Source organism: Theropithecus gelada, chromosome 3 (assembly GCF_003255815.1).
Source record: "Theropithecus gelada isolate Dixy chromosome 3, Tgel_1.0, whole genome shotgun sequence".
NCBI classification, from domain to species: Eukaryota; Metazoa; Chordata; class Mammalia; order Primates; family Cercopithecidae; genus Theropithecus; species Theropithecus gelada.
In genome coordinates this window covers 39,607,011-39,623,909 of record NC_037670.1, presented here as the reverse complement: position 1 = coordinate 39,623,909, position 16,899 = coordinate 39,607,011, and positions in this window count along the sequence as shown.

Here is a 16,899-nt window from a genome sequence, read left to right as displayed (position 1 = left end):
GGGGCTAAAATCAGCAGTCATTCAGAAAACCAAGCAAGCAAACAAACAAAAACCTCAACAATTTAGGTAAAGAAAGACATTTCACCAACTTGACAAAGAGAATTGATACTAAACTCACTGGCTTAACTCCCAGCTGTCAATCAACACCAATTTGCCAATGTGTCGGTGAACGGTTTTGTAAATGGTCCTCTGCTGCCCAGCTCACGTTCCATGGAACACACAAATTACCTTCTTTGCACCCTTCCTAAATTCAAATTCATGGACTAAAATATGTGTATATTTTCTGTTATTCAAATAGGCTAAGTTTTAAGGAGGCTTATTACTGCAGTACTGCTTTTGTAACAGAGTGCCAAGCAGCTGGGGAAACATGACACAAGAGGCATTGGTTTTGGAGAAAAGAAAAAGGCAGAAGCTGGAAGACCCTTGGGGTTAGTATTAGAAGAAGCCTAAAAGGCTTGAGAAAACTATCAGTAATGGCTTAACAGAAAGTAAAAAATGAAAATGGAATCTGGAGGAAAGGAAACACTTTGTAGGTAGTAGTTATAAATAGAAAATACAAATGTACAAAATAAATGTGGTGATCTAGCTAAGAGGATTTTCAGGAAGATTATTGAAAATAATACCTAATGTTTGACTGACTGTAAAAAAAAGTGTGAGAGGAGAAAGATCAACTAAGAAAAGTTAAAACTAATGGAGCCAGGATTTGTTGTTTTAAAAAAATGAAACACTTTCTCATTCCAAGTCTCTCCAGAGGGAAAATTATACTTAAGAACAGCTCTTAGGCTTAAGATCAAATCCATAGGAGGTTTAAAAGAATATTTATGAATGCATCACAGCAAGCCACCTTATAAAAACCTGCAGACCAGAAAAAACAAACCAAAGATCCTCTAAGTATCTTATAGATGTATCTTGTAGGTTCACTTTCTTAAACAGTAAGTCTCAGAATCCTAACAGTCATTGGTTGCAGGGAATCCGTACAATCTTGAAGGCATGTGTGGGTTTTGCTTTTATTAAACAGAATGAATGATAAATTGATATACATAAAGGTAAGGCATTGTTTCAGCTTGGACAAAAGGAACAGAGACAATATTACTTGTAAAGAGGATATTGACATAAAATTATTAATATAACTAATTTAGATGAGAGATGTTGAGAGGTGTGATTGTTAGAGTAGGAAGATAGGCTGATGTGAGCAGGGCAGCAGAGCTCCCCCAACCCCCTTCTCCCACCATAAACGTCAGGCAACCATCAGGAGAGGGTCAGGCGTTGTTAAACTGCCTCTCTAAATAATAATTGCTCACAGCCAGCACCAGGCAATGGCAGTCTCCCAATAGTTACAAAATACTGGAAGCTGGTGATCAGCCCTTCCCAGTAAGATCTCAGGAGTCGATACGTGGGCTCAGGCATGCGCACTAAACGGTAAAATGGTGGCGTGTAAGTGGTGTATGACCTTCCTCCAGGAACACTTGACTGGTAAGTGAAAAATGCTCAAATGAGCACGTGCATAACTTGAGTAAACACACTGTGTATGTGCCCCTTTGCAAATGCCAGCAGGCCACTGCACATGTGAACCCTAGCAAAATTCGAGGGAGGAGAGAGGTAATCCCCCGCCCCCAAACGTGCCAACGTAGAAAACCCGAAGTCAACAGCTGAACAGAGGATTTGGAGCTCTCAAGTTGCCCTTCTGGCCCTCTTCCAAGTGTAATTCCTTTTGTTTATGTCCAAATGCGTTTTAATAAATTCTCCTGCTAAAATGCATGTTTCCGGCCGGGCGCGGTGCCTCACGCCTGTAATCCCAGCACTTTGGGAGGGTGAGGCGGGAGGATCATGAGGTCAGGAGTTGGAGACCCGCCTGGCCAACATGGTGAAACCCCGTCTCTACTAAAAATACAGAAATTAGTCAGGTGTGGCGGCGGGCACCTGTAATACTAGCTACTTGGAAGCTGAGGGAGGAGAATTGCTTGAACCCGCGAGGCGGAGGTTGCAGTGAGCCGAGATTGCGCAACTGCACTCCAGTCTGGGTGACAGAACAAGACTCTGTCTCAAGGGGATTAAAAAAAAAAAAAAAAAAGCCTCGGCCGGGCGCGGTGGCTCATGCCTGTAATCCCAGCACTTGGGCAGGCCGAGGCAGGTGGTAAGGAGGTTCAAGACCAGCCTGGGCAACATGGTGAAACCCTGTCTCTACTAAAAACACAAGAATTAGCAGGTCATGGTGGCAGGCACCTGTAATCCCAGCTACTCGGGAGGCTAAGGCAGGAGAACTCACCTGAGCCTGGGAGGCAGAGGTTACAGTGAGCTGAGATCACCTTACAATATTTCTGACCTTTACGTTTATCAATTTATCATTCACTGTATTTAATAAAGGCAAAACCCACACACACATGCCTTCAAGATAGTGTGGATTCCCTGCAACAATGACAGGCTTCTGAGACTTACTGTTCAACAAAGTGAACCTGCAAGATACACCCATAAGATACTTAGAGGATCTTTTTTGTATGTTTGTTTTTTCCGGTCTGCTGGTTTTTATGAGGTTGCTTGCTATGATATATTCATACATATTCTTTTAAACCTCCTATGGATTTGATCTTAAGCCTAAGACCTGTTCTTTAAGTATAATTCAATTTCAAAAAGAGTCAACACAGATTCTTGGCAAGTGTTTCATTAAAACACCTTGAACGCACCTGCTTTTGCCATCCTCTGGCTCATAGAATGCTCACAAAATATGGCTGTGCCAGGTATGAGCTGCTCCAGCCAGAATCTCAGTTTTTGTTTTGTGCAAGATTTATGCTTTGGTCTCTTTGTTCATTGTTTCATATATATTGTCAAGTCTAGGAGGAAAATCTCTGCCTTCACCAATAACACCCTCATTACACTTCCCTTTGCTACTGGACTTGAATGTCTTTGTAACTCTCCTTCATGAAATCGTTCCTAAACTTTTTTTTTTTTTTTTTTTTTCAATTTCTCCATTAGCTTGGAGAAGGAAGAAAAAGGAAATCTCAAAACATTCTTCCCCTAAGCTTATCGATTACCTTCTTTAAATTCAACCAATTCTATTTTTCAGGGAACTTCTGCCAATGTCTCATCTTCCTTAGGCTCTTGAGTTCATTTTGAATATCAATTTACTTACTTCTAGCAAATTCTGTCTAGAGGGTCTAGAAGACTTCTGTACAATAGAACTTAATGAAAGTTACATGTGTAATTTTAAAACTGGTAGTCACCACGTGAAAAAACTGAAAGAGAATTAAGTGAAATTAATTTTAGAAATTTGTTTTATTTAATTCATAATACCCAAAGTATTGTATGCCCACGTATGATCAATATGAAACATTATTAATGAGATACTTTACATTCTCTTGTGTTTAATTTACACTTATAGTGTCTCTTTAGTTAGACTAGTCACATTTCAAGGGCTCTATAGCCGCAAGTGACTAGTGGCTACCATATTTCATGGGAGGTTTACAAAGATTTCCTCAGATTATGGGTTGTTGTTGGTGGGGGCAATTAATTTCTCATATTCTCAGGTTTCAGGTATCTGCCGTTGATGAAAGTGTAATGCACAATTGAGGGTACAACTCAGTCATCATTTCCACTTGTTTCAAACTTCACCAACAAGAGAAACAATATTAATGCTGCCCTAAGTATACAGAGTGGATCAGATCAATCCCTATATTAACTGACTCTCCATTTGATCCTTTGAAAATGTGAAAATAATTCAGGAGCAAAATGTCCTTACTTCATGCCAAGAAGGTTACAAGTAAATAGATCCCAGCATATTTTGTATCATTTAATTATAGCAATTGATGCCTTCCTGAAGTATATCATGTTCTCTGTCAATGTATTCATGAAGCACTGCCATCTCATTTACAAACCATCCCTTGCGCAGATGGCTGAGCACATCTAATTATCTTGAATAATAATTTTAGATGTCAGAGTTTTCTGACCTTTCTAAAAATTAAGCATACTCATCTTGGTTCTCCCTATTGAAAATACTCTGAATATATAGTTATATATAGGTTTAACATAAGTTTATTTTAATTATATATTTGCTCAGTGTAAGAGGAATATTTAAGTTATATTAGTTTACTCAAATCAATTTAGTAAAAAAAACCTGGAGTGCATAAAGTCTATTAGTCAACTGTAAATATTCTGAAATATTAATGCTTTGATCATTCTTAATTTTGATGCAAAACACTATTTGTCATTTTATATGTATCATTTTCTTGTGTTCATAATGTTCTTATATTTTAAGAATATTTGTGTTTCTATTTCAGTTTTCAATCATTACTCGTATCTGTTGTTACAAATATTCATAATCCTTAAGTGTCTACTAAAATCACTAAATGTTTACTTTGTACATATGAAACTTGTAAAGTGCTGCAACTAGTTACGTACCAACTAGGGACTTGATTGTTACGTGATGAAAATTTAAAGAATAGATCACACAGAAATTTCTTATTTTTTAAAGATTTTCTTCAATCAATTATCTATCATCAATCCTTTCTAATTATATATAGCGGAATGTATATATACACATATAGCGGAATGTATATATAAACACATGCATGTATGTACACACACATATAATACATAATACACATATAATGCTTTGATCACTCTATAGTTCAACCATAATAAAATTATATTTAAGAAATGTGCTACTTCATCAATATTCAGTATCACATATGTGTGTATATATACATTGCACATATACATTGTATATATAATTGCATACATATACACATTATATATGTGTGTATATATACATTGCATATACATTGCATGTATAATTGTATATATATGCATTGTATATGTGTATGTTATATGTATATAATATATAATATGTATATATACATTCAGTTATATAGAGAGAGAGTGAGAGAGAGAGAAGTATGCGAAAACATATTCATCTTTATTTGGGGTCAAGATGAGAATATTAAGTGATTTTTTGTTCATTTATATTTTACTTTTCTTAAAATAAAAAACATTAAAAATGATCTAAACTATCTCAAATAATATCTTGTGTGATACAGTATCAGTTGAGTTAACATATTCCCTATAGTTATACATTTTCTTATTCAAAATAATTTTGTGTTAAATGTACAATCCTGAAGACATAATTGATGACAAATATTATTTGCTTGTTTCCTTATGGATGTTTGGATATCTGCGTTCTGTTTGTGATATAACAGTTTTACTTGGTTCCTTGATGTCAGCCAATTCAAAAATTGAACTAACATGCAGAAAAGGTAGATTTTTATTTGATTAATCGACTTAATCGGTACATTACATTAAAAGCAGTATTAACAAAAAAATGAGGCCAATTACTTTTGAAGACCATTGTAATGAATACATAGGAATGGAAGGTAAATAAATTTCAGATTTACAGTCAGGAATTCTAGCTGACCATAAGCTGGACACAGGTGGCTGTTTTCTCAGGGGAGCATTTCATAATAGGTTTTAAATGAGGAAATGGGAGTCATCAGTTTTAGATACTTTTAAAATCTCACAAGAGTGAAAGCCTTCATACATCATAACTGAAATAATGAGAAGTGATTAATAAATGTCATTGACTTAAATGAGTTGCCAGATGTATCTGAATCTCAAGTGAGCAGGAAAAATAAAATGCAAAAAAGCCTCATAAAATGTGTCATAACAGATTCTGATAATTTATGTTAAACCACGGAGATGATTCCAATTTCCAAACATAATGTAATTTTAGTAACCTAAGTTATTTATTTGGAGAATATAATCAAATTATATGTTTTAACATTTGAAAAAATTTATTTTTCTTCTGCCCAAAAGTAAAATTAGAGAAAAAGACAACACAAATATGGATAAAATATAAAAATATATCATTTGAGTTAACAAGGAATAGAATGGATTATATATGTATGCCATTTAAAATAAGTAGATTAAAAAATATTCCATTAAAACAGTTCATCTGTTCAGTGAGGATGTTTTTAAAATAGTAATTTGTTAGATTTTATTTTAAAAACTAAGAAGCGACTTAGTTAATAGGCTATGCCACTATGCCATGATACATGTCATTGGATAGTCAGTTAGCAAAGTTACATTTTAGAAAATAATGTTAAAATAGCAAGTTTTTCTTTTTCTATGAAAACCTTAATTTCTGGCAATAATTCTATATTTTAATCTTTCCTTATGAATATTTTTTAAATTTATAGAAATTATATAGCCCATCCGTAATAAAATTATATTTAAGAAATGTGTGAATTCATTCATTTGGCAAATCAGATAAATTTTAGCCTCATGCCAAATAAACATTGAGTCTCCCCATATTCTTTAACATAAAAAAAACCACCAAAGATTTTATTTTACTTTTTATTGGTGGTGCTAATGGAGATTTTCTAACTATATCTGTATTCCACTCCTAAAGATTCTGATTTATAGGTCTAGGGGAGTGATCTGGGCATTAGAATATTTTATACGCTCTATGGCTTGTTTAAAGTGCAATGAGTTTGAGATGCACTCTGTTACTTAGTATTAATCAATATCTCCTTGCTTAAAAATACTTTTATTCATTAATCACGTGTGCATATATGTATTTCTGCATATCTTTAGAATGCATCAAATACAAGGCACTGTGTTCTGTGAATAGCATAAGGTGAAATAAAATACCTTCTTCTTCAATAATAGTTTTAAAGCTAGCAGGAATTATAAAACTCTTTGGTAATTTTATCTACTCTAACTGTTAAATATGAATAACTTTGAAATCTATTTTTTCACAACAAAACTGGCTTTTAAGATTTTATTTATTGATTAATTCATGAGTATGTAACTTGAATATTCTACCAGTGCCCTGAACTCAAAATGCCTTAAGCCAAACTGATCATCATTTTTCCTAAATTACTTATTCCTTCTGATTTCTCTGTCTCTTTCAAAGGAGTGAATAAACTCTTCTTTTGCTTCTTCCTTTGTGCTGGCTGGAATATCATGATAGCTGAAGCTAGAGGAGCTGCTTTGAATGAACTGGTGTTTAACAGAAACAGTGCACCAAGAAGAAGCTGTTTTCTCTATGCTTTTCAGCAACATGCCACCTAGTTTCTCATTTTTAAAGTAAATCATGTAAAAATCCCATTTAACCTAAATTATTTGGTTTTTGTTGTCACTCTAAGCACAATCAGAACCAATATTTATTGAGTATTTTTTGTATTTTTGGCCCAATTCTTTACCTACAGTTAATCTTCTTAATTTGCCTACCAGCATACTGTGTGCCAAGCAAAAATTCCATGCAAATTTCTGTAACCATGGACCTTAGATCTTAGTTGAAAAAGATAGAAAATAAATAATAAAACTTATGTCAGATAATGAAACATAGAATATACCTTTTATTTGTATGACCTTATGATAGATTATATATGTGCATTTATATATCTATATATTGTATATGCATATACAATATATAGATATATATTTATATATGTATATATTATATATAGATATTTTTATATGTATATAAGTATATATTTATATATATGTATATAGGTATATATTATATATGTATATGTAAGTATATATTATATGTATATATAAGTATATAAAAATGCATATATAATTATATATAGTAGAATTATATATAGATTTCAAGCAATTCCATACTTTCACTGTTTAAATAAACTTAATTCGATGCTATAGAAAGAAATGTGGGTTAAACCTCAGTTGTCAGAGGCAGTTGTCAGGTTAAACCTCAGTTGTCAGGTGGATGCAAAGGTGTCTTTGCTGAAACCTACTTGCATATGGAGTTCTGTGGCTGAAACGTGTCCCCCAAGAAGCAAGTGTTGGAAACTCAATCCCCAATGCAATGCTATGGGGAATTTGGCCTAATGAAATATGTCTAAGTCATAGGAGCTCCACCTTCATAAATGGATTAGTACTGCTTTTAAAAGGGTTTAAGATTTTGAGTTTAATCACTTTCTCTCATGTGTTCATTCTCTCTTGTCCTTCTTCTTTCTACCATGAGATGATGAGCAAAGAAGGCCCTCACCAAATGTAGGCCTCTTGACCTATTGCTCCCAACCTCCAGAACTGTAAGAAGTAAATCTTTGGTTTTACTTCTTTTGTTTTTTTTTTTTTCATGTGTGTTTTGTTTGTTTGTTTAAGACAGGGTCTCGCTTTGTTACCCAGGCTGGAGTGCAGTGGCACAAACAAGGCCCAGTATAGCCTCCAACTTTTGGGCTCAAGCGATCCTCCCACTTTATCCCCCCAAGTAGTTAGGACTACAGGCATGTACACCACACTTTGCTACTTTTTGTATTTTTTGTAAAAACTGTTTCACCATGTTGCCCAGACTAGTCTTGAACTCGTGAGCTCAAGCTATCCTTCAGCATCTGCCTCCCAAAGTGTTGGGATTACAAGTGGGAGCCACTGCACCCTTACCGTTTGTTTGTTTGTTTGTTTAATAAATTAACCAGTCTCAGGTATATTATCACAGCACAAAATGAGCCATGACAGAAAATTGGTACTAAGCAATGAGGGTGTTGGTATAACAAATACCTAAATATGCTGAAGTGATATTGAAACTTCTAGCCTCTAGTGAATAGAGGCTAGAAGAATTTAGAGAAACAAGCTAGAAAAAGCCTAGACTGCCATAAATGAAACATTAAGGGTGATTCTGGTGAGAGCTCAGAAGACGAGAAAAATTGTAAGAAAATTCAGGAATTTCTTAGCTATTAAGTAGTAATGATCAGAATGGTGATAGAAATACAGACAGGAAAGGACATTCTGAAGAGGTTTCAGATGGAACCAAGGAACAAGGTATTGGAAACTGGAATAAAAGCCATTATTATATCACAACAATATAACCAGCAGAGAGAGAGAGAAAGAGAGAGGAGAAAACAACCCTGTCAAACACAAATGCAAACACACATACAAACAGTAAATCCAGATTTTGTTGAATGTAATTATGGCCTCAATTGAAGTTGAACTCAGAATCCCATGAAGACAGAAGGTTGCCTTTATGAAGTATTTGTAAATACTTGGTAAAGCTAAAATTCATGTGAGTATTTTCTCAAAAGATGGAATTTCATCTAATAGCTATGTATTTTGGAAGACAAAAATACTAGTATCAGGATTGTCATTTTTATGTTGCCTTGTCATGAACCACAAGGGAAATTCTTTTGCTTACTACTGATTAAAATAAAAGTCCTTTAGGAATGTAAATTTCTCCAGTAGAATGCATCTGTACTTTGAGGAAAAAAGAAGTGTCTTTACATGGTATAATAATTGTTTTGTCTACAGTGGAAGTATTTTCTTTTTCCAAAGCATGTTATTTCTAACCTGGGACTGGAGAAAGGGTATCTAGATTAACTCTAACATTATCAATTTTTATATTGAATTTTTTAAAATTAAATCTGTTTTTTATCCTTCTAACTTTATTTTAATCAACCTATCCCAGAGATCTGGTTGAACATATATTATGGTTTGCCCCTTTTTGTCCTACAATCTTTATTTCTTACAGGTCTTTCTATAGTTTCTAAAGTGAACCGCCTTTCTCACTGGTCTTGCTGTGGGAATCCAACATCATGACAATTACAGAATGAGTATTCGATGCATACTTATTGGTGACAAAATTCAATGAGATAACATTGCCTCAACTTGTAGATAACTTAGTTTTCTATTACATTGTTACAGCATTAATTTTGTAGATTTTACTGTGATCCTGACTTTAAATATAACTCAAATTAATAAATAGCATTTTATTCCCACTATTACTAGGCATTAAGAATTTTTTACAGATGTTTATTTGAAACATCATCATTAATCTGTTTCTATATTTTTTTGAGAAGGAAGCCACATTTATAAGTGCTTTGCTGCCAGAAACTATTAGAATCTGTAAGAGTTAACGTACCACATGATTAGCTGCAAAGAGGCTGTTCTGGCACTGGAATGAGGCATAATGACATAACTATATTTCACAAAGAAGCTGTCTATTGGGGTGTTGCCTAGGGCTTCCTTAGCATTTTCTTTGATTCAAGAACAGCTTTTTTTCCCCTCTAGAAAGCAAAAACAGACATTTCATCATAGGACTATGGGATATCGGTTGCAATTTCCCTTTCTTAGAATTTCATTGTTGATGTTTTCATATTCATCCTTTCAGTCACAGACATGTGGATTTAGATGTGTAAAATATGAATAAATTACATTAAATACATAACACACACGTACATGCACACACACATCCACATATACGTACACAGGGGCATATACCTATATGTGAGATGCTTTCCAAAGACTAGCAGAACCTGTTATTTTTTTTCAAATTATTCAGTCATGTTTCATTTTACTTTTCTATCATGAAGAAATTTGATTAACCTTGACATTGACCCTTCACATAATGAAGTTCAAGTTTTTGAACTTCAACTATAAAAACATATTTTAAGAATGAATAGCAGTGCTGACATACTCATATCTCCCTAGTGGCACCTCCTGGCTTTATTATGTGATAGTTATCTGTTTCTTAGATAGACCTCACTTTCTTTAGACAGGCTAAAAGATCATTTTTATTCTTTACACTTTTCTATCATGGTAGAAATAGGCGGAATAAGGAATAAATGAACTAATGAATAAAAAAAAGTGCATTAAGATCTCTGGTTTCATAAAATGAATCAAGCTCAATTAGGACCAGCAAAAATGTTTTAGTTAACCAAAATAGAGCAAAAAATTATTCAATTGAGAGAGTTTTTTTAATGTGTTTTTACATTTGTTTGCATTTGGTTTGCATGCGTATGTATGTATTTGGTGTGTATACATGTGTTTGGTGTGTATATATGTATTTGGTGCATATATATGTGTTTGGTGTGTATATATGTATTTGGTGTGTATATATGTGTTTGGTGTGTATATATGTGTTTGGTGTGTATATATGTGTTTGGTGTGTTTTTAATCATTGTAGAGCACACGGTGGTGGTATTCACTGACATGCGATTCACAAGAAAGATGCATAAAGTGAATGGTGAATATAATTAAGTTGTTATTTTAATGAAGAAATGTCAACATGATTTATTTCAAAGTAAAATAAACATGTTTTCAAAGAGCATACACAAATATGATAATATTATTTTTGTATCAACACATTGTTTTTCAAACAGTACATTTTTCCTGGTCATATCATAACTGACTAATATGGACCTAATCACTGATGTATTTTAGAAAGGGTAGAAATTAAAATAAGACAGTTTCCAAAAACAAAAACAGTAAACCTCAATGATTCCTTTGTGTGTTTTCTTGTATCTGGTCCAATCAAATACAGTGTTGTTTTTCTGCTGTTCAGTCTGATTATACAGCTAACGCCCTGCCAGTAGATAAATAAAGCACTCAGTGTGCATATTTATGAGCAGATATCAAAATTATTTGCATTTTGTTTTTATAAATCTGATTCAGAAAAATATAAATTGCTAAAATAAAAAGGGTCTAGATACAGCTCTTTATTTGAAATAAAGTATTACAAGTTTTGTTTTATAGTTTTTATCTGTTTAAAAAATATTGTAAAAAATAAATTCCCAAAAAAATCATTATTTTATTTCATAAGAAAAGAGTAACTGCATCATTTTTACTAATGTTCATAAATGAGATTTTAAAACCAACTAATTATCCTTCATGTAAAATATTTTCATATAAATAAAAGTTTATGTCATCAGTGCTTTGCTCCACTGAAATGGACATTTTTATATTTCTGATTTAAATTGGAAGTAATTTAAATACTGAAAAAATAAGAAAGACAAAGAAGGACAGAAAGAGACAGAGACCAGATATTCAGGAAGCAGGGAGAAAGAAAGCCACATAGATAATTAGAGATATTTCTGACTAGGCTTGCTTATCCAAATGACAAGAATGATTTCAGCAATGGAATTCGAAGTGTTGACTGACTCAACTTTATAATTCATCTATTACTCTCCTAGAGGCCATTAGACTAGCAGTAAAATGACAAAGATATTTCTGTACTGATCAGTCTTCAAATATTGTAGTGCCTGTGTTTTCTTCCCTAGGAGCTTTGTGCAAGGTTGACAGTTACAGGCATTCTCTATGGCAACCACAGACCACCTCAGTATACTAAGGAGCTCTCAAATTCCATTTTTCTTTCCTTTCAGAGTCTGTAGTAAACCTGTTCATTCTGAAGAAGAGTTCAAACAGAAAGTTAGGTCTCCATGTAAATTAAATTAAACAAATATTTAATCCTCAAAGACTTAAGAGATGTCTAGGAAGTTTCCAATTAAGCATGTTCCCAGATCATGAAGCCTCTGATGTACCTGTAATTTTTCCAGGTGCGTGATGCACCTGTCATCATGCACGTATGATTTTTCTGCTGATTTTTGCTGGAAGATGTGGATGTGTCTCACGCATGCTGCTTCTTGTATACTTGCAAAATACTGTGAATATAGAATGGATAAATTTATTCTAGAATGCAGTGTGGTCATTCCCACAGGTGATTTTACAGAAATAAAATCTACCATGATTTTCTCAGCAATGATCAAGCCAAATTCGAGGCATATAAGCAGTCTTCAACATGAAACCTCCCTAAAACATCTTAATAAATGAAAATTCAGTATTTTAAGTGATTAGATGACAAACCACTTATTCTTTCTGCAAGTTCTTTCCAGGGTGTGTATGTGTGAGGGAAAGGGAGGTCTCATTGGTATTTTCAGTTTAACAAATAGCAGTAATTATGCTGCTTAAAATTTTATTGAGAACAATGAAATAATTTTAATAGTTGAACAAGCAAGAGTTTTTAGAGAAAGGTGATCACTTTACACACAGGATTTCCTTTAATCTTTCTAACATATGAATTGGCATTTGTATCTACATTTTTGCATAATTTTATTTTCACCTAAAAATGTAGATTGTTATCGACATTTTCACATAGCATTATGTTAATTCATATGGAAATTGAAATCTGGAGTTTTAACTTATTTTTTCTGTTTTCATTATATTTCAAAATATACAAAATTTTGATTCATTGGTGCTTTGCCACTTCCATTAATCATTTCCTCTGGTACAAGAAAAAAACTTAGCAGGTAAAGGTGAGACAAACAGCAATAAAAATACAGGTTAAGAATAATTAAGAGTTGCCTAAGATCATCCAGTAACTAAGTAGCTTGCCGGTTTTCTGAAACTAGACAAGCAGACTTACATGCTAACACACATAAATTCTACATCATATTGTTGGTAGCAAAATAAAAACTGAGTAGATACAATGTTTATTTTATTTTAGGGCATATCTGCCATATTGCATATATTAAAATGTTACCTGGTGAAACTCCGTCTCTACTAAAATTACAAAAATCAGCTGGTTATGGCGGTGCATGCCTATAGTCACAGCTGCTCGGGAGGCTGAGGCAGAAGAATCACTTGAACCTGGGAGGTGGAGGTAGCAGTGACCCGAGATCATCCCACTGCACTCCAGCCTGGGTGACAGAGTGAGACCCTGTCTCAGAAAAAAAAAAAAAAACCTATAGTGCTCGTGTTGTACCTTAAATCTGTATATTTGTTCATTATACATATCTGTTACCTTGTATCCTCAAACCTACATCTCCCTGTTTCCCACCCTGCTCACCCACTCCTGGTAACCAATTTTATTCTCTATCTCTGTAGATTTGGCTATTTTTTTTAGATTCCACATATAAATGAGAGCATACAGTATTTTTCTTTCTGCGTTTGGCCTGTTTGGTTCATCATCGTTGGGGCAAATGGCAGAATCTTTTTTTTTTATTCATTGTATTCCATTGTATCTGTATAGCAAAATGTTTTTATCAATTCGTCCATCTAGAGACTCTTCCTTTGTTTTTGTGTGTTGGCTATTATTGTAAGTAATGATGCAATGGGCACGAGATTGCAGAAATCTTTATGAAAATTAAATTAATTTTTTTTGGATATAGCCCCAGAAGAGGGACTACTTGGTCACATGTTACTTCTATTTTTAATATCTTCAAGAACATCCGTACTGTTTTCCATAATGGTGGCACCAATCTACATTCTCATTAAAAGTGCATGAGTCCCTTTTCTCCACACCATGAGAAACAATTTGTTATATTTTGACTTTTTGATAATATTCATCCTAACAGGTGTGAGGTAGTATTCCACAGTAGTTTGATTTGCATTTCTCTGGTGATTAATGATATTGAATACCTTTTCATACACTGGTTGAATTCTTTTTATGTTTCTTTGGAGAAATGTTTATTACAGTCTTTTGCCTATTTAAGTGCATAATTTGTTTTTTCACTGTTGTAATGTATGAGTCATTTATATATTTAGGATGTTAACCTCTTAGCATATATATGGTTTGCAAATATTTTTTCCAAATCCATAGGCTGAAGTTTCATTTTGATGATAGTTTCCTTTGGTGTGTAGAAGCTTTTTAGTTTGATTTAGTAGTCCCATGTATTTATGTTTGCTTTTTTAGTCTTTCCTTTTGGTGTGATATTAAAAAGAAATCCTTGTCAAGACTAATATCCAGGACCTTTTCTTCTATGTTCTCTTCTCATAGTTTTATAGTTTCAGGTCTTATACTGAAATATTTTATCCAGGCCCAGTGGCATATTCAGTTGCTATACTAGGAAATTAGTCATTTGAACCCATTTACTTTTATGTATAAAAGTTGTTCATAAGGAAAGTTTCTACCCCATTATTCTATCTTATAAAAATGTAATAATTGAAGTTTATTTTAAATGTGACTTAATCAATCTTGTTGCACAAATTATTATACATTGCTATTTGATGAATAACAAGAAAAAGGAGTTTAAATATAGATAAACAACAAACAACAAAGAGTCTTTACTAAATAGCATATAAAACCTCAACTACTGTATGCACACAAGTATGTAAATACATATTTACAAGCACTGTAAACTCATTTTAGAAATATAATTTCAATGTAACATAAAACCAAGTTAAAACAGATTAATATTATAGGAAGACTGAGCATCATAGACAAGAACTCAATCCTAGATTACTTGAAAAATGTAGTAATATAAAAACAGTTGTATGATCTACAGAATGGTAGTTTGCCAATTGCTATTGTATCTTCTAGAAATATTTGCTCTGATTGTACAGCAGCTTGTTTAAATCCAAGTATCCAGTGGTACTCAATTAGTGACTTTCAAACTCCTTGTATATTACCCACTTTCACCAAAAATGGCCCATGTTTCATCAAGAAAATTATTCTCTAGTATTAGGTCCTCAGGTACTGGGTTTGCTTTATGAATATGGACCAAAGTATTACATATTATTCATGATGAATTGGTTTTGTTTGTTTGGCAAGTTAAATAATCAGAGAAACAAATGGCAGCATTCTTGCTTCCCAATCATTGTAAAATTTATCCAATAAGACAAGAACATAGTGGCCTTGCCTGTAAACTTCAATTATCAGTACACTAACATTGGACCAACCCCCAGAGAGACCAAACATTTTACACTCTGACACGTACTCCTCTTCTGACAATCAGTTTTGGCTGACATAATGGAATACAGTTAATCCTTGAACACAAGGAGCCACAGCAGTTAACTTGCTCAATCTTGCCTGTAACAATTCAATTAGCAAGTCCCTGTGGACACTCTGTACCTCAGAAGAATTATCCAGGGATATTTTTACTATGCCTGTTTTCTAATCACATTGGCAAATCTAACTGTTTGTACAAGAGAGTATCATTGCCCTTGCCGAGAAGAAAGGTCAAATTTATTAACAATCCCATATGTCTACATTCATAAATTGTTATTTCATGTATGTGATGGTGATTATGGTTAAGCAAAGGCTTTAAATCTTTGCTAGAGAGTAATAGTCAAGATCGTATTCTTTTTGTCTACTCATCCCAGAATGAATCTGGCAGAAATTGCAAACAATTACCAGGTCAGAAATAAGCCAGATTGATAAGTTAAGAAACCAGGGTCCACAGGAAGGTTAATATGAACATAATTATTCACAAAAGTGTAAGGTAACAAGTCAGTGAGTCAATGACTCACTGTGCTCTAAGCACATGAAAGCAGATACACAAAATGGAGGGATATTTTAAAAACAATGCGGATCCCAATAATACAGTTCAAAGCCTACAAAACTGTATATAAGAAAAGGCAATTTATCTGCAGCATTTTTTTTATTTGTTGACTAAACCCTATTGCAGAAATTAAAATAGATCTGTTTAATTTGTATTGTCGCATTAAGAAAATAAATAACAACACTAGAGACTAGTATTATTGGATATATATTGTTCATTAGCACAAGAAAGAATAATTATTTCAAACAAAATTGATCCATTTCACACATTTTTATTTTTTAATAGAAAGAGTGACTTAAGTTTCTGTTATCAGTTTAGTATCCCACAATATTTCTGACTTTTAATTATGTGTGTTCTTGTCACCCATTTATTTGTCTTTCCCATACGTCTCCATGCGCAAAACATGTCTGGAGGGAAAGAAACAGACACAATCAGAGTGGAGCTCCAAGAAAATAGCAACGTTTCTTTTATTCTGGTACTATTAAGTCCTTAATTGCTAATTTCACCACCTTTAAAAAGCAAATATATTATCTGATGAATAACCTCTTAATAGGTATAAACAGCCAGATTTCTAACTGTCCTGTATTTCAAAATTTACGTCAAATATGTTCCCCAAATTCTTCATTTAGAGAACAAACTCAAGCATCATTTATACCTCTAAGAGAAGAAATTAGAAAAAGTATGACTTATATTATGTGGCTAAATTATTTTGTAGTGGAAATTACTTTAAGCTCTAATATTTTCTAATCAGACCAGTGCTTTGGCATAGCACTCCATGCCATGTAATTTTATTTCTTAGTATTTTAAGATACCATTGTTCTCTGACTTTGTTTATCAAAAGAAATGTCTACCTTTCTCAAACTCTTACAGAATTATAAGAGGATACTCCTCATTT